Source organism: Neofelis nebulosa, chromosome 1 (assembly GCF_028018385.1).
Source record: "Neofelis nebulosa isolate mNeoNeb1 chromosome 1, mNeoNeb1.pri, whole genome shotgun sequence".
Lineage (NCBI taxonomy): Eukaryota > Metazoa > Chordata > Mammalia > Carnivora > Felidae > Neofelis > Neofelis nebulosa.
Window position 1 is genome coordinate 140,058,256 of NC_080782.1, and position 19,948 is coordinate 140,078,203.

General features: G+C 39.5%; 1 protein-coding gene and 1 long non-coding RNA gene across 4 annotated transcripts in view; one reads left to right on the forward strand and one right to left on the reverse strand.

Moving 5' to 3' along the window:
- ZNF475 (zinc finger protein 475) overlaps positions 1–8,419 on the reverse strand; it is a 62,060-nt gene extending 53,641 nt beyond the window's left edge. For 2 of the 3 annotated variants that reach the window (XM_058738028.1, XM_058738038.1), the window contains exon 1: positions 8,238–8,419. The gene's annotated coding sequence lies outside the window, so the exon portion shown is untranslated. The remainder of the gene's footprint in view (positions 1–8,237) is intronic. The other variant, XM_058738017.1, reaches the window with a different exon arrangement.
- Positions 8,420–8,437: 18 nt separating this feature from the next.
- LOC131516697 (uncharacterized) lies at positions 8,438–19,571 on the forward strand. The gene is made up of 4 exons (XR_009264201.1): positions 8,438–8,525; positions 11,020–11,102; positions 17,431–17,494; positions 19,303–19,571. It is a non-coding gene; the product is annotated as an uncharacterized LOC131516697 (long non-coding RNA).
- The last annotated feature ends 377 nt before the right edge of the window (positions 19,572–19,948 follow it).

Consider the following 19,948-nt stretch of genomic DNA (forward strand, 5'->3'; position numbering starts at 1 on the left):
AATTAGGCAAATTTGTCATGTGCCTTCTAAGCTTTTTATCTAAAAAGCTTTTCCCTTTTTCTCTGTCTTGAGAACTATGTTGTTACCCTGGATCTCAGGATGGGCAAGTGCAGCTGGGATGTACTTAGCCAAATCCCCATTTGCTTTCAGTGAGCTTTGGCAATTTCTCAGTGCTTTACTTACCGCCCACCCCCCCCCCCCAACACTGTTCTTCCTAGAAGCTTCCATTTAAATGTTTTAAGCTGGTTTTCATTTATTTGTTCATTCCATAGTGTTCCTAGTTTTCTGACTTTTCAAATACTAAGATCTTATAGACCACATTTATACAAAAAGATAGAACAGGCTGACTTATCTCAAGATGCTATGGAGTCAATATTTGAAGATGCAGAGATTTAGAACCTGTCCTGTGTACATCATGCAGAATAATGACGATTTTAGGCTATAAATCTTGGTCCTTTTTGGTTAGTTATAAAATTCCAGTTATAAAATTAACATTGAAATAGATGCCATCACATTAAAGATAATTAAATTGTTGATGAATCACAAAAGACCTTATTTTATTTAGGAAAGCAATGGACAGTGTCCAGTTAAGTAATTTTAGCTGGAACAGTATTCCAATGCTACTTATCAATAAGCTTCTCCTGGGAGTCTCTGTTGAAAATTTATTTGGAAATTTCTTGTTCCCCAGAAATATGTAATAGCTAAAATAATTAAACTCCACTTGACATAGTATTTGACATAGGAAACAGGCTATGAAGAGGAAAATATGGTTTTAATTTTTGTTGATCAAAATGTCATGTGTTTCATATATAGGATGGTTCGCTTGGAACTGAGTAGGTAAAGCAATCCAAGATTTATCTTACTCTAATGTTGCATAATCATTTGGTATTTTTGAGGGAAAATGCCATGAAATGATTCAAGTAATGTAAACATTAATTTCTTATTACACATTTATGATTTTCAAATGATCCATAATGTAAATAGTTTTTCACAAATTAAATATACATATTTCTGTCCTTCCAATGAATATATATACTTGCTTAGCAAGAGGTTGGAATTTTATTAGCTATATTTATTATCACGTCACTGAGCACTGTGCTTCCAAATGCTCACACACAAGAACATAGACACACAAACACACACACACGCACACACATCTCTACACATATTCTTTCTAGGTCAGAGAATATATTGAGAATCACTGTCAGAATCTTCACTTAGCAATGAATCCATGCCAGGATCCATCTAACACTTATTTGGTAATGATATGCTGGACTGTAATCAGGTCAGATGGTACTAATAAGGACAATTATTGGCTGGAAATTGAATTCTGACTCCATCTCCAATTGTTTATTTCTTCTCCCATCCTCATTACTTCTCAGTTTGTTCTTTGTTCATTTCACAGTAATTCTACTAAAATAACCTTTGATTGTATCTTTTGCATTGGAGGAAGTCCCAGTGGTGGGGAGTTCAGGCTGAAATGATCACGAGGGTGTTTTCCTTTGCCCCAGCTCTCCAACTAGGTTCTCGATCTTAGTGTGGACTTGTGTGGGCTATAAGGGGTCGGGGAGAAGAGAGCAAGAGGAAGGGTAAAAGGCACGACCTTAGTAGACACTAGAACAACATTTAGCATTTCTTTATTCCCCATATGATCGTCTAATAATGATTTGGCAGAAAAATAAACATCGTTTCCCACTCTGCTCATCTTCTTACACTTCCTGCTCACTTTCTCGCCTCCTATTGTCTCTGTCTTTTGCATCTTTATGCACCTCCTTTCCTACATTCTTTTACACCAGTGTCACATCAAAGTTCTATCCCTTGGATACTGGATAACCCCTTGTGAGATTATATTAATTCACATGGAAACATTTCCACATCTCTCGTCGATATGGCTAGGTATTAAGTTCACTGCCAGACAGGTGAACAGATGTGCCTCAGTGGCAATGGGTCAGTAGTTGGTAAACAGCAGTAGTTGGTGAACAACCACCCTGTGCTTCTATTTTTCAGAACAGTCATATCCGACTCCTTAAATCACAAAACAGATCCTAAACCTCTCTAGATTGAATGTTCCATGGTTGTCCCACTACTCTCAAGACAAATTCCAAACTCTTGGCCACGAAGACGCTCTGTGACCTGGTTGTTCTTGAAGTCTCTGATTGGTCTCTCTTTACTCTCTCCTGCCAGTGCTGGCTTTATCCATGCTCACCTTTCAGGTGCTCAAAGGATCCAAACTCCTTCTCAATCCAGGGTAGGTTAGGGGAGGGATTGGAAAGGGGCATTGCACACCCTCTTGCAAATGTCTGGAATCTTCCCCTAGTTCTTTGTAAAGTTTTCTCACATTTTCTCTATTTACATATTGTCAATTCAAAGAGATCCTTCCTGAGGCACTTGGGTGGCTCAGTCAGGTAAGCATCGACTTCGGCTCAGGTCATTTGTTCAAGCCCCGCATCAGGCTCTCTGCTGTCAGTGCAGAGCCTGCTTCAGATCCTCTGTTCCCCTCTCTCTGCCCCTGCCTTGCTCGCATGCTGTCTCTCTCTTTTAAAAATAAATAAACTTAAAAGAAAAACAGGGGCGCCTGGGTGGCTCAGTTGGTTAAGCGTCTAACTTTGGCTTAGGGCATGATCTTGTGATTCGGGAGTTCAAGCCCTGCATTGGGCTCTGGGCTGACAGCTCAGAGCCTGGAGCCTGCTTCAGATTCTGTGTCTCCCTCTCTCTCTGCCCCTCCCCCACTCATCCTCTGTCCCTCTCTCTCTCTCTCTCTCAAATATAAATAAACATTTTTAAAAATTTAAGTAAAAACAAAACAAAAAACAAAGAGATCCTTCCTGACTACACCTTTTCCAATAATTTTTCTCTCTCAAACACACATACTGACACACACACGCACACCCCCCCACATGCAGAGATACACATGAGCACATACATGCATATACATACACACAGAATACACATGCATGCACACATGTACCTCTGCCCCCAACTTCGACACAGATACCACCATAGTGACATTGTTCTTTATTTTCTTCACAGCACTTGCTATATTTTTGTCTTATTTACTTGTATAGTATTTGTCTCCTTCACTTGAATGTAAACTCCAAGACATTAGGGACTTGTTTTCTCCCTACACAGTTATATTCCTAGCGCTAGGCACGTAGTAGGTGCCAACCAAATAAACTGAATGCTGAACGAGCTGAATGAAATTAGCTTGATTTTATATTAAAACTTTAAAATAAAATTTTAAACAGAAACAAACCTATTTAAATAGAGGGGTGAAAATACAATTAACGGGAACTTTGGAAAGGAAGGGCTAACAGCCAGCTTTGTGGTATTTTCTCAAGTCTTGGAGATACCTGGGCCTCTAAACCTTGTTCCTTGTAATCCTCAAGGAATTAGGAATTGGTATTCTAGCTTTAGAAGTATAACTCTACCGAATCCAAGGGAAATGAGAATCCAGCCAAGGACTATGTGCTGGACCAAGCCCTCATGGCAAAGACTATTTCTTAACTAATGAGCAACAACATCGATGGCTCGGATCTTCCCCCAAGAATGGAGATAGACAGATACATAGATAGATAGATAGATAGATAGATAGATAGATAGATAGACAGACAGAGCTGATATATGACTAGCGAGATCAAGCACTGGGTGCTGTATGATTAGGCAGAAAGCTGAAGAAAGATCTGACAATTTGGCTTTCCTGAGCTGAGCTCATTTATATGTGGTCTCTCTTGATCACATGCATTCTGAGTGCAGATGACTTTCAAACTTTAATTATTCTCCTTGGAAGTCATATTTCTTTAGAAGAGAACTACAGACTATGGGGCACTCAGAGGAAGAAAAGTTCCAAAGCCAACTGTTTAAAAGCCAGAGGCCTTTAAAGGCCAATGTATGAAATTTGAAGGTATTTCATCAGAAATGAAGATTAGACAAGGGTCAGAAAACTACAGCTCACTAGCCAAATTTGGCCAGCTGTCTACTTCTTTTTGTAAATAAGGGTTTACTGGACCAGAGTCATGCTTATTCATTTACGTGTTTAACTTTGGCTCTGTTTGCCCCACAACTGCAGAGCATATGGCCTAAAAGGCCTAAATTATTTACTATCTGGGCATTTAATAGGAAAAGTTTGAGCACTCCTGAATTAGAGCATACAAATGAGACTCCATTTTATTTTAACAGTGAAACATCCAACCATGAATCAGTGTGAATTCACAAAAGAGCACTCGGTGCAGCCAGAACTCTACCAAGCTCTGCTTGTGTAGGACTGCATCAGACTCCTTGTAGCATCTTCTCTCAAAAAAACCTCTCGCCCACACTGCACTCTGGACGTTCTATTTGCAGCTTGCCATTGCTTTCCACCTCTCAAGAGCTTGCTTCCCGTACATTCTCCCTCCCTGCTGCCCCAACATGGTGTGTGTTGTGTGTAGTGCCATACTTGTACGCTATGATATGTAGGAAATGCTGCTGTGTTTTTAAGACTCCACAGGAGGGTCGCCCGGGTGGATCAGTTGGTTGGGTGACCGACTTCGGCTCAGGTCATGATCTCACAGCTTGTGAGTTCAAGCCCCACGTTGGGCTCTGTGCTGACAGCTCGGAACCTGGAGCCTGCTTTGGATTCTGTGTCTCCCTCTCTCTGTCCGTCCCCTGCTCACACACTGTCTCTCTCTGACTCTCACGAAAATAAACATTAAAAAAAAAAAAAAAGACTCCACAGGAATCATCACCTGCTTCCTCAGGAAGGGTGTTCTGGAACTGTTTGCATTCTTCACTACTTACAGTTTTGTTTTGTTTTGCTTTGTTTTTTAGAATTGCATATATTCTTGAAAATCTTTCATTCACCAGAGAAGCTGGGGAAATTATTTAGATGATATTACATAGAGCTGTATTAAGGTCCAGTCTGCAAAGAAATCTCTCTTAGAAATCATATATGAAATTCTAATTCTAAAATAAGCTGAAAAATGCAAATGACAGAAATGAGAGCTTACAATCTGAGGCTCAGAGGAATGGATATATTTTGACAGTGACAGCACATCTGGAAAACCTGAGGAAATGATGTACCTTTGTAAACACTTGAGTGTTGATACTTTTCTGTCAATTCATAGGAATGTATGAAGACATTTAATCTGATGTTTATTTCACCAAAGATTTTTTTCTCTGTAATTATAATTATAAATATGCTGTTAAATAGGCAATAGAGTGGAGATTATAAATAATACTTCCTTGCAAAACTTATGAACTTATGAAATATTCTCCTTCCATCTTTTCTTGTCCAAAACAGTGCCTGGAATATAGTTGACACTCAACAAATTATTGAATGAATGAATGAAAATTAAGGTCATGTATCATTTGGTATAAATGCATTGGAAAAAAAATCTATATTTGTCTGGGATTATCATTCTTGAATACATTTCTGACTAGATATTTTTTTTTCCTGAAGAATCACTTAAAATCAGATTATTTCCAAGGGAAACATTTCTACAGCATGCAAGAAAAAAATGTCTAACCTAATTTAAACTCCTGCGCATAGTTCCACTGGCAAGAAGTCATGGAAGGACTCCATTTGTATATTTGTTTTTAGTATGTGCTGCACTGCTTATAAGCCAAGAGGAGCTGGCTTATTAAAAATTAACAATGCCAATAAAGACAGATAAATGGGCTCATGTAACAGAAGAGAGTCGATAAATATATGGTTGGTTCACATATGCAGTCAATTGATTTTTGACAAAGATGCTAAGGCAATTTATGGAGAGAGGAAAATCTTTTAAACAAAAGGTGGTGGAACATTTGGATACATGTCAGGGAAAAGCTAATATCAGCTCTTTACTTTCACCACACATGACACTTAAATCAAAATGGCTCAGAGAACTAAATATAAAAATTATAATATATAAAACGTACAAGTATAAAAGCTATAAAGCTTCTAGAAGAAAGCAATTAGGAGAATATCTTCATGACCTCGATAGATACAAAGATTTCTTAGACAAAACATAGAAGAGCACTGAACTTAAAAGAAAAAGCATTCAAAATTTTCTTTCATATAAATTAGAAACTTCTGCTCTTTAAAAACCACCATTAAGAAAGTTAAAAGCCAAGCTACAGATTGGAAAGAAATGTTTATGAGACATATATTTGAAAAGGATTTATATCACATATATATGATATATATACACACACGTACATAATATATGTACATGTATCTATGAACAAATTTCAAACAACCCAATTTTTAAAAATGGGCAAAAGCTTTGAACAAACTCTGCACAACAGAAAAAGTATAAATAGTTCATACGCTCATGAAATAAAATTCAACATCATTAACTGTCAGTCATTAGCAAAATGCAAACTAAAACCAGAAATACTACACAATAGGATAGCTAAAATTAGAAAGGTTGCTAACACTAAGTGTTAGTGTTAGTGGTATACAGAAATACCAGAACTCCCTTACATGCTTGGGAGGGCTTGTGAAATACATAAAGACTCTGGAGAACAGTTTGGCAGAATCTCACAAAGTTGAGCCTACACCCACTTACTGACATGGACATTTGTCCCTAAATAATTACCCAAGAGAAGTGAAAACATATGTCCACAAAAGACATGTACAAATGTTTAAAGCAGCTTCTGCTCTTAATGGTGAAAAATTTAAGAAACCACACAAGTGTATGTCGACAGGTAAGCAAGTAAACTAATTATGGAATATTCACACAGCAGAGTATTACCCTGCAATATTACCCTATAATATTACCCTAAAATATTACATGAAACCCTAGAACGGGCAAAGCTGATCTGCAAGTGGCAGAAAATAGATTGGTGATTGCTCGCAGGTAGACAGATGGGTGGGTGGAGACTGCACTACAAACATTAGTGGACGTGTTCTCATACTGATATAATTGGTGGGTGGATGGATGTAATCATTTGTCACAACTCCTCAAACTGTGTACTTAAAATGTGCACATATTACTGGATGTGAGTTACACATTGGTAAAGATGGTATAAACAAGAAAGGAAGTCTCTAAAAGGAACAAAGAATGTGAACTTAATAAAAGCAAAATACTAGTCTCCAATCAAGCTCACGTAAAAATGCTCAGCTTCATTAGTCGGGGAAACACAAATGATAACCACAGCGACATATCATTTCCCCATTATAAAGTTAAACATACATCTACCTTCAATTTCTATCCTAGGTCTGAACCTAAGAAACAGGAGAATATGTCTACCAAAACACTTGTGCGAGAATGGATATAAGCAACTTTAGTTATAGGAAACCCAAGCTAGGAATAAGCCAAATATTAACGAATAGGAGAATAGGTAAACAAATGCGGAATAATCCTATAATGTATTAACACTCTCCTATAAAAAGAATTGAACCAGTAATACACATAGAAATATGGGATGATCTCAAAAACATTCCGCTGAGTCAAAGAAGTTAGATTCAAGAATACACTCTGTGTGAGTCTATTCATATGAAGTTCATGGATAGCCAATCATTCTCTAATGATAGATATCAGAACATGGGTGCTCACAGAAAGATGACTGACTGGAAAGGATATGAAGAAACTTTCTGGGGATAGAAATGTCCTATTTCTTGATTAAGGTGATGGTTTACATGGATATATATATATATATATATATATATATATATATATATATTTGTTGAACCCACTGACTTTGAAACTTGAATTTAAGAACTTAAGATTAGTTACATTTCTCCATGTACATTTCATCTCAATAAAAAAATCTGCCAAATCAGTTGAGTAACTATAGCCTTTATCACACCTTTTTCTTTCAAGGATAATTTGGTTAATACACATATAATCCTAGATTAACATAAAATGTATTTTTTCTACCTTTCTTTGAAGAAAATTACTTTTAAATAATTACAGTTTTAAATACTATTATTGCTTCCAATGGAATTTGGTTCTCTTTTAGCCACTAAAATCTGTAATCCATAGCCAGCATCATCCAATAAAGTAAAATGATATTTGTTATTTTGTGTAGCAGTACTTGTCTTTTTTATTCAATCATTAATTATTTTATTTTAGATTCCTTTTCTCCAGTGAGAAAGTATTTGCTTTTTCACTAGAGAATAACAGTGAGTATAACAGTGAGTATAACAGTGAGACAGAAGTGGAGATCAGGATTACCTAAAATAAGAATCTATTATTAGTTGAAAGGGGTGGTTGGAGACTGATTGATTTGTTAGACAACAGAGCAAAAGCATGCCTTCCCAGAGAGAGCCTCACCTTGTAATATTCGTTTTCACCTTTCTACTGCGGCTTTTAGCACGGCCAGCTGAGCCCCTCAGGGAGGGGGCTGGTGGAAATGGGCAGAATTAGCTCCAGGATTCACATTCCCTCTTGCAAGAATTCTTACAGTGTGTGTGGCTGCTTGAAAGGGGAGCCCCAGCCTTTGTCGCCTAGAGGTATCCTGGCAACCTGTCAACAAAAGGGATACGACTGAGTTCTCTAGTAACGGATTGGAAAGATCCACAACAAGGGGTGAAGGAACTTGGAAAACCAACAGTAAAATAGGTATGGATTTCAGCTTTCTTTTAAGGTGACTCCAGGAACTTTACCAATGGACTAAGCATCCAACAAGGAGAGAGGTGCATGAATTGAAGTCACAAGGCTCTTCTTAGAGTGGGAATGGAGTGGAAACTTTTTTTTTCCAAGGAGGAAGAAACAAAATTTACTGATTATCTTACTGATCTTTTCTAAGGTCTTTAAAAAGCATCATGTATACTGAGGAAGCTTGGGCTCTTAAAGACAGAGATGGATATTCTCCAAATATGGCTCTCAAAGAGTACATGTAGAAGGACATATAAGATGTAGAAGTTATGGGTAGTTTATTTTCTAATGTGTCCTAAGTTATAGCGAACAACTTTATTTTTTTAATGTTTACTTATTTTTGAGAGAGAGAGAGAGAGAGAGAGAGAGTGAGAACGAGTGAGGGAGGGCAGAGAGAGAGAGACAGAGAGAGAATCCCAAGCAGACTTCATGCTGTGAGTGCAGAGCCCAACACTGGGCTCGAACTCACAAACCGTGAGATCGTGACCTGAACTGAAATCAAGAGTTAGACACTTAACCAGCTGAGTTACCCAGATGCCACTATAGCAAACAACTTTAAAAACATTTCAGAATGTATCTGAAATAATTATTTGTTTAAGCCCCGTATTTAAAAATACTCTGAGACATTAAGCTAATTGTGGTACATTCCTATGATGAAATAGTCTGTACACACTAAAGCTCAAGAGGTAAAACAGTTTATAAACACAGGAAAAGGCTGCTGTATATTTTTGAAAAGAGAAGCTGAAAAACAGAAGAAATACTACAATCTCATCAAACTCTGTGCATGTGTGTGCACAATCACATGCTTGACTCAAAGAACAGACACCCCAAATGTTAACTGTAGTAGTTACTGGATAATGATGTTGGAAATATTCTGCTAAACGTTCCTTAAGAGTAGGAGTTGGGGGGAAAACCCTAACCTCTAAGATTCTAAAATGCTCTCCCTTACCCCCAGATAACTGAAATAAAATATATAGGTAATTCACAGGACTGTGAATTCTGTTGAAGTGACTTCATACCACATCTAAAGACCCTGCTGGATAATGCAGTCCCACATTCTAACATCTATAATGCTCTAAAGATGAATATATATATATTCATATATATGTATCTACACACACATATATATATATACACACACACACACATACTCTACAGAGATTTAATGCTATTTCAATTATACTATCACATAAAATAATTCCAACTGGGATGTTTTTCTTCTGAAACCTTTCATAAAATGCCACAGATAAGTGATAAAGCATGCCTAAAAGGACTTAAGAGCTGCTCTAAGAGTGAGAGAAAGAAAACTTAGTTTTACTAATTTATTGAAAGTTTATTTACTTATTTTGAGACAGACAGAGCATGGAGGAGGGACAGAGAGAGAGGGAGACAGAGGATCCCAAGCAGACTCCAGGCTGTCAGTGCAGAGCCCAACCCAGGGCTCCATCTCATGAACTGTAAGATCAAGACCTGAGCTGAAACCAAGAGTCAGTTGCTTACCTGACTGAGCCACCCAGATGCCCCAAGAAAACTTGGTTTTACATTGGCTTTTTCCTAATTTGTAGGTCCCTAGTTAACCTATTTTGTACTTTACTCAAACTCGATGTTTTCCCGGCCTTATTGTGAGCTCAATGAGATATTTCTAAAGAAATTGCCCAATAAATAAACACCGTCCCAAATGCACACACAGGATCCCATTCAGTGGCCAGGTATTTGGGCCAGATGGCAGGAGAACAGATGGGAAACGCTGGCCTAGGGCAGGACAGCCCCGGGAAAACATGGAGAGCAGATACTGCCATGCTTAAATAGGGCAAAGAGTTCTTGATCTGGACTGGAGACACTGCTCTCCCGAGGACCGGAGACAACAGCTTCCCCAGCAGTGGGCACATGTGTTAGCTGGGCAGCTAACAGCGTTCACAGCCCTCTCTTCCCCGGTGGGGTTGTGAGCTGCTAGCTGCTTTTCTGTATTTATCAGAGCTGCTCCTGAAACTGGCCTCAGAGGAGACTTTGTTTTCTTGCAAATTCTGGACCCATTTGAAATTCATGGGTTTATAGTTTCAGCTTAAACCGAACTTCCTGGTGTTCAAATCTATTTCATCTTGGCAAAACAGGCCTTCCCAGTCTCTCTGTCTCTCTCTTTCTCTGCCTTTTAAAGGGACCAACACTTTTAAGCAGCTTACATTTCAACAACAACAACAACAACAAAACCAAGCTCAAAGGGCATCTTGGACATCAAATAGCTCTTACAACACAACCTTTTGATGACTAGAGTGTAAATGAAGCAGAAACATATGGATTCCATTTCCCATAAATCACCCATGGTCCTTAAAAAAAAAAAAAAATCAAGGGAGAATGTACTCAGCACGACGTAGTCTGTTTGCTCGAACCTAAAACATCTGAAGAATACTTGGAGGCTGATGAATCCAAAATATTTACTCATCCCTTTTTATAACATCAGGGAGGAAAGCCCTTGATTCGTGGCAACAGCTAAAGTGCTCACATGTGCAGAGTGGACAAAGAGCACCGAGCGTAAGCTTCAAGGTAACTGGGTTCATTTACTTTTCCCTCTCCAGATACTCAACTCAACATCAGATCAAAGACATTGAAGCCCTTACTTACACAGGCTTAGTGTGGCTTGGTATTGTGTGAGTTCTTCTCACCTTAAACAGTTGAGAGTTATTTCAAACTATTTGCTGTCGAGTCATGTTGGTGTCACCGTAGGATGACGCCAGGCTCCACCCATAATCTAGATCTGACCCCTTGTGGCAACAGCCCCACCACAAGGAATTCTGGCTTATGTTCCCTTCATAAAATCACAGCTGTTGTGCCTGCACAAGCCCCTGGTGTTTTCATTAAAGGAATAAATCATGGGTGATTTTTATGGAGCAGAAATATCGCTCCTTGCCGGCATCTCTGATGGTCCTGATGTCCCTTTGTTGATACAAAGTCCCAGTCTTACTCTGAAAGCTACCTATCATGCTTTTGAATACTTCATTCTTGGAACTGGACAGGGGGGCTACATTATGCATGCAAGATTTTTTTTTTTTTTTTAATGACAGCAGCAGGAGCTCAAACGGGACATTTGTGAAGTTTAGCAAAATAGGGCCACTGGGTATCTTGTTCTTTTCTATCCAGTCATTGTTGACTTTCTGCCTAACTCAAAAATAGCACATGCCCCTCATCTCAAACCCTTCAACAACCCCACAAGGTAAATCACTGGTTTCCTTGTTTTACAGGTGAGGAAAAGGGTTTAGAAGCTTTAAGTGACTTGCCCTTAGCTGCAGGCTAATCCAAAACAAACCTGAGAATGAAATTGTATGTCTTTCTGGTGCTCGATGATTCCTTTTCCACTGCCTCCTTCAAGACCTGGCGGTCAGAAAGCCATAGGCTTTCTATAGGCTGAGCCTATAGAAATATAGGCTGACCTCAAAAGGCAGAGTCGCTTTCCAAGATATGCCTACTGTCACCAGAAAAGACTCTGCATAAGTTGAGTTTTACATACTACATTGACTTTGAAAAGGTCTACATTTAAACATTTGCAGAAAGCGTCCTGTGGTAGATTAGAAAGAAAGGGTGGGGGATGTGCTTTAAATATAGACTTTTAAAACTAAAAAAAAAAAAAAAAAAAAAGTGTATTTGACGCACCGGAGTCTTGCCCAACACATCTTAAATTCCTGAGGAGTCTGCCCCCGACGGTGTTGCTTACCCTTGTTTTCATTATTCTCTCTCCAACTCATTATATATATATGTATTTTTTTTGCTAATTACCCCCCAAGTAGGAAATTTTAATACCACAGATAAACTTTATGTCTGATTATGTATTATGGCCCCTTGGTAGACCATAAACCAATATATTATCTAAAATTATGTCACCCCCAAAACCAATTTATACCGCCTCTGTGGAATGCATGCCTGAGGGACATACATCCAAGGAAATGACAGTGTTGGCCTCTGGTAATCTATGGTCAAGCTGATACACAGAAAAAGAGACCAAGAGGACACAGAAACCATGGAAACCTTCCCAAACTTCCAAAACAAAAGCACAGCAAATCATCTTTCAACTGTGTTCAAGAGAAAAGTGGGTTTGTTTGCGAAGGTCAACGAGGGTATGGTATTTTCTGTGCACTTGAGCGGTTTATCATAGAACCAGAACTCTTGGAGCTGAAGTGGGCTTTAAAATAGCCTTCAGTTCTGCCAACTGTCTTCAGGCAAAAATACATAATTGGTCTGACTTTTTTAAATGGATGAGGCAGAGGACATTAACTTATTTATTTATGTGTCACAGATTTCAAACTCAGACTCCGAGAATAAAAAAGAAAAGGTCCAAGGACTCTCTTGCTTTATCCTTGGCATAATAAAAAACATTTCCAGGGGTGGAGAGAAGGTTTTCTTTCTTTTGATCTCCCTTTCTATGGACGGGGGATTTTTTTTCAGTACTCTATCTAAGTGTCCACTGATAGTAAAATATTTTGGGTATACTGTGTTGTAAATCCTCCTCTTGTAGACGTCTGAGATGCTAGGTTTTAAATATATGCTGTGAATCGGGACAACTCTTCACAAATTCTGGCTCTCCAAGCTATTCTGGCACATCTGTTCATCTTGCTTCTTTTCCTCTTTTTCAACACCCACTAAACTCAGCCAAACACAGAACATGTACATAGCAGGTTCCCAGCAAATTTTTACCCACTAAGCTGGGCACCCACCTTTTGTGTTGCTGAAAATGACGATGTGGCTTGCTTAAAGATAATGCAAAGTTACAAGATGTTAAGACCAGATTAATCCTTAAAGTTTTCTACTTACTGTACTATAAACATTTTGAAATAATTTTGCCTCTCTTTTCAGAGAGTGGGCAGAGGTCCAATGCCTTATGGCATGCAAGCAATAAATGTTTAATAAATACTTAATCACCAGTTTATTGCCCACAGATTTCCAAAGCTGGTTTAAATTAGAGTGTTCATGGCTGATAACAGTCTAATATTTTACCTTTCCATGGGTATTTTATGAAGGGCATTTTAGTCTCTTAATTGAAAACAGTAAGTTATAAAGGGGATTCCCTCTTATTCTTTCCATAGATGTCAGAGAGAGAGAGAAGTGTTTCTTCCCTGGTAGTTGGCTTCCTGGTTAGTCCTATCTCTCCAGCACCTTTGATTTCTTCCATTCTACTGTCTTCTTCCCCTCAGACTTCAGAGAGGTAATAAGCCATGCATGCACACTCTTCTTGATAAAGAGTGGTCCAAGTCAATACCTCCCTTCTCATAGCATCCTTCCGTTTTTATGCCTTCATGGCCAATCATTTGGTTTCTATCCCTTTCTCTCCCTGAAGCATCTTCTTAGCACATCATCAGTGGCATCCCAATGAACTCGTCTAAGGGTTTTTCCACTTTCCGTCACCCTCAATCACACTGACGTATTTAACATGGTCACCTTCCCACCCGTTAGAAATTCTCTCCTCTTAACCACCCTACTGATTACAAAAAAAAGTACACATTCCTCAGACTAACTTTAAGACGTGATGAATATAAATATAATCCAGTAAAAAGGTGAAGAGCCCAAAGCCTCACTCATAGCCCACAGTTCCTGGTGTGAGGTTGTGGGTCACCACCCTGGATGAGTCGAGAGAGACATGGTAGCCAGGCAGCTGGCATAAGGAACACTATATTCTGAGACCTAGAAAGAAAGAAGAGAGGTACCTCTTGTTGTGTGCCACATCTTGTGCCTGGTAATAGTTGTCCCTCTGCTATGATAGGATGCAGTTTTCTGTCCCTCTTCACTCCTCGATTTCCTGCAGATCTGTGCTAAGACAGAAACTTGGGTAGAATGATAATTCATGAAAGCTTTATCAAGGAATAGGTCAATGTCAGGAAGACCAACTTTGTTTGCCCTGCAGAGGCTCATCACAGTACAGGCAGACCATCCCTTCAGACCAACCCCTTAGCTTTCAGAGTACAGCAGACCATGTCCCCCGTACCCTTGCAAGGTACATAATGAAGATAGATTGAGGGTAAAATGTAAGGGGCACCAGGAAAAGACAACATTGTCCAGACACCAACCCTAGTCTGGCTATATGAACCAAAATAAAACTTGAGAGAAAACTCACTCTCTGAATCGGTACTTCTCAATGGGGGATGATTCCTCCTGGTACCTCAGGGACATTTGGCAATGTCCAGAATGATTCTGGGTTGTCACATATGGGGTTGTGGGAGTGCTACTGGCATCTAGTGGGTAGAGACCAGGGATGCAGCTGAACATATCCTACAAAGCACAATGCAGCCCTCCACAGTAAGGAATCATCTGGTGTGAATGGTCAGTAGGGCCAAGGTTGAGCCTTGTGCACTAAACAATCTGCATGCTCAAATAAGAATGCTTTCTTTGCAGAAGGCCAGGTCCATGGGCTCTTTTCAGACTCGTGGTGCATAACTAAGGGATTACATTACAAAAGAAGCAGCAGGCACAGAAAGCCTCAGGAACTTAGTAATATTTCTGCAACCAATAAATGAAGCCACCTTGGAAATGTGAACACAGCCCCTGCCCGTCTGACTTCTTTCCCACATCACCTACTCAAGCAGCGAGGCAGCAGACATTGTGTTGTATGTGACTGAGTATAAAATCACTTCTGCACTGTAAAATTTAGTCAGTTACAGGAAGTGCAAGGATAGGGAGCTGAGATGGGTCTTCTGCCATGAAAGGTGTAATGGAATTAGAGTGGGCAGGAATACAGCTAGGAGCTGTCAAGTGTGCGCAAGTGTGTACTTTGAGATACAGGGCCAGAGCCTGGGGACAGGAAAATCTTAAGACAAGTTCAACTGGGCTGGTCAAGGGCAGCCATACCAAAGTTCACTCTTAGATGAAGTACAGACTGTCGGCTGAGGCTCTTGAGGGATGATGATCCCAGGGAGGTGAACATGGTTGTAACCAAGTTTTACCTTTGAATGTGACCTGTTTGTTACATCCTGTAAGGCTTCAGCCACTATGCTTTTCCTGTCCCCACAGCCTGCACTCCAACTTCTCCCTCTCCTCCCTAATCCTCCTTCTCAGGGCAGCTACTCAAACACAGCCATTGAATTAAAAAAATTTTTTTTTAATGTTTATTTATTTTAAGAGAGAGAGGGAGGGAGACAGGACATGGGTTGGGGAGGGGCAGAGAGAGAGGGAGACACAGAATCCAAAGCAGGTTCCAGGCTTTCAGCTGTCAGCACAGAGCCCGACACGCGCCTCGAACTCACGAACTGTGAGATCATGACCTGAGCCAAAGTCAGACGCTTAACCAACTGAGCCACCCAGGTGCTCCCTCACAACCATTGAATTTTGAACTTTTTAGCTAGTGAGGTACTGCCTGGGGTTCGTGCTGTTAACAATGTAGTATCTCTCCAATATCAGACTCAAAATGAATACGTTTATGTTCTATAGTTGTGGAGTCCCTGCTTTAACAGGCATTAGCCATGTCTATTGTCTAAATTTTATCCCTCTTCATTTTCGAAAAATCGTCTAAGATTAGAGGGAGAAAACGACCCATCGAGTTTAATGTAAAGCCAAGAAGAATATGGTCTTTCTTTGCTCACTCTGCCTTTTGCTACTACATTCATTTTTTCAATGAGCAATACATATGTATGTATGTAAACATGTACACACACACATAGGCAGTATGTATAGGTTCTCTTGAGTAGGAGATGCATATATATGAAAAATGAAAGAATATGCATGAAATAATAATTTTTTTTCCCACTTCTGACTCACCAGGTTCCCACTCCAAGACCTACCCCAGAAGCTACCTCTATTACTAGTTTCTTGTGCATCCTTCCAGAAAGTCTGTGCAAGGACAGACATATACATATGTGTGAATACTGCCTCATGCCCTACAGGCTGGTGCCCTTCCCATTCCTCTTTATGGCCATCTCAGCTTCTATTGCTCAAGATGAGCCATGACAAAACAGATGACACATTTGTGCTGTGGAAGGAAAACTCCGTGACTCAGATAGACACAAATTGTTCCATACACCTTTCATCCTCATTACCAGGTAACCTTGCCAAGGTCAAGTGGTGACATTCTGATTTACCACTAAGCACACTGGACACAACTCACATTTGACGAGAATCTGAAACTCAAGTACCAAAAAGAAAAAAAATATATTTTCTTAAGGCTTCCCAATTTCGTAACTGAACTTGCTTTCCTTTTGCTTTGTTGAAAATATTATTTTCCTTTCAGTTCAATGGGCACAGTCTATCTGAAAGAAAAAAAACAGGACTCCCCCAAGTCCCCAGTTACTCACTAAATCCATTATATTTAAGACCCAGTTTCACCATATTCTTGAATTCTCCATTTAGCATCTCCAACAAAGAGGACCAAGAAACCCCATTGTTTTTGCTAGCCAGATCAGGCTGAGCCAAATCCAGGTTCCAGGTACCAAATGCAAATTTGGCTCTCTATGCCTTTACCATTTACAAGGATCTGTATTCAGATAAATCAGGGATACATTTCTCTTGGCTCTTATGGAGACCCTTTTAAATAGTGACTTCAGCCCTCCTAAGGTTTTTTTGTACGGGTTGCCTAAAAGTGGACAATTTTCACAAGTTTGCTTTGGCACTGATGGCACGAATTTTTATTGAAACTCACAGTTGTTTTAGTGGGCACCTTAGTCTGCCAGCAGATCTCTGTAGGGGCCTCCCAGCCAATTCGATGAGAACTATGTGCACTTAAAACATGCCAAATGTTGTAAGAAGTGACACGTCCTCCAACTCTTTGATTGCCTGCATACGACCACTGGTTCATTTGTGCTTTTGTTTTAAGGACACTCTGTTGAGTGTGTCTGCAGCATTTGTGATATCAAACAGTTATTTCTATATTGAAGTTTACTCTGGTTTTTCCCTGCAGAAAAACCTGGTTCACTGTCTTTTGGTCTGGAGTTAGACTCCACGTACTCTGTTGTATCAAAAAGGTAAGGCCACAGAAAAAAGAAGTTCATTGGGAGCATACATTTTCCATTGAGTTAAACAAATAAAGATTTGGTTGGAAGGAGATCAGAAGGTAGCCTGAAACTATTCTCAAAATGCCCTTTAAGTCACCAGTGGGAAAGAGTGATGATGTAGGAGGCTTCAACATACAGAGGTATTTTGAGACAAAAAAGACATCTGTTGTTTTTATGCTGATATAGGTAAATCATCACATAATCACCAGGAAGTCAAAGTGAAATTGGCTTAGAGTGCCATCTACAAGGTACTTGCCCCAACACTGAGAAGCCTCCCCACATTTTTCCTTTATTTTCCGTTTTTTTCTATATTCCATTTTATCCTCGTGTTTTCTTACTTTGTGTCATTGGAAAGTTTTTTAGAATTTTACTTTATGAGGGGCACCTGGGTGGCTCAGTTGGTTAAGTGACTGACTTTGGCTCAGATCATGATCTTGTGGTTCATGAGTTCAAGCCCCACATACAGCTCTGTGCTGACAGCTTAGAGCCTGGAGCCTGCTTTGGATTCTCTGTCTCTCTCTGTCTCTCTCTGTCCTCCCCCACTTTTGCTCCTTCTCTCTCTTAAAAGTAAATAAATAAACATTTAAAAAATTAAAAAAAAAAGAATTTTACTTTATGAAACAGTTAAGAAGGCTTAGCTTATTAATGGCTCGACCTTAAAATAGCAAAATTTTCATTTTTAAAATTAGACCCAAATCCTCAAAGGCAGTTACTTCATCTTTATAAATAATGTTCTTAGTAAATTTTCACTAAGACCAGAAAACCAATGCAAAGTGGAAAAAAAGATGTCTGTGAAAATAGATTTTTGTTAGCTGCTCTGGTGAAAAAATATTTTATACCAACTGAAAAAAAAAACCAGGTACTTTTATAATTTTCACCTTCCCTGCAATTATACAAGCTCTAATGTTTTTCCTTTGAATTCTCCTGGGTTACTCAGCACTCTTAAACCTCAAGATCGTAAAAACAAGAAACCTTTCCAAAATCACATGGGTAAAGTCTCAACCTGCTGTTAAAAATACTGCTGATGGGCCAGTGCTTCATTCTGTGGAAAGGTTTCATAGTCTGTGTGATCACAGAGAGCCTCAGGGAGCAGCAAGGAACTGTGGGGAGCATGGCGTTCTGTACTACCCTGTCCTTGGAGAAATACCATGGCAGCTCTCGGAAGGTGTCCCAAGATTTCCTACCTCATTTGCTCTTTCCTATTTCTTTTTTAAATGTTTATCTATTTTAAGAGAGACAAAGGGCACACACATGTGAGTGGGGGGGGGGAGGGTAGAGAAAGAAGGAGAGAGAATCCCAAGCAGCCTCCCTGCTCAGCATGGAGCCCAACAGGAGATTGATCCAAACACTGAGGGATCATGACCCGAGCAGATATCAAGAGTTGGATTCTTAACCAACTGAGCCACCCAGGCACCCCTGCTCTTTCCTATTTCTTAAAAAAAAAAAAAAAAAAAAAAAGAAAAGAAAAAAGAAAAAAAGAAAAAAATGATTACTATCCCATCCTCCCTTCCACGTGGGGAAAGTCATGTCATCAAGCTCTGGCTAAAAAGAAGTAAGAAAAAGTTCATTAGAGCAGGGCTTCTCAAGCTTGACTGTGTACACAAATCACCTGAGGATCCTAATATACAGAATCTGAATCAGTAATCAGGATCGGGCTCGGGGTATTGCATTTTAATTAGTTGCTGGCTGAAGGATGAAGCTATGACCTGAAGACCACAATTTGAGTAGTAAGGAATTAGAGGGCTTTTGGCAAAGATTTTCTTCCTTGATTTTGACAGAAGTGCTCAAGGATAAAGCTGCTTCCTGTGCTTCCTCCAGCTTCCTGGTTTTGAATAGGATTTTAGAAGGATGTGAGTGTGGGGCTGTGTCAGCCATCTTGTATTGACGAGGAATGGAAGCCAATGCCGAGAACAGCCAAGGAGAAGGACAGAAGGCATCCAGGAATTTGATGATGTCATTATGTCACTGAAGTTAAGTAATTTTGGAACTTCCTACCTCTAGACTTCTTATTTTACTGGTATAATAAATATCATGATGGTTTAAGTCATCGTTTGTCAGGCTGTCTGTTAATTGCAACCAAACAGTTCTTATTTATTATATGAATGAAGGTGATCCATTCAGGACTGGGTTTTGATCAATCAGCCCAGAGGCAGATCCCATCTTTTATAGCTCATGGCCTGCAGAGAGTCACTGGGCCTGGGAAATGGGAATTCTATGGGTGCAAGTCTTCTAGGAGTAGAGAACACTCAGGTGCTTCCAGAAAGAAAATTTACCCTGCAGATTGTAGCAACTTGGTTTCTATCCCCTGGCACAGAAGTAGGGAATAGGGGAATGTACAGATAACAAAAGGTGCTGAAGTGTTTCTTCTACTGTCTTACTCTTCTAATGAAACTACTGTAAGGAATGAGAGCATCGGTTGTTTCC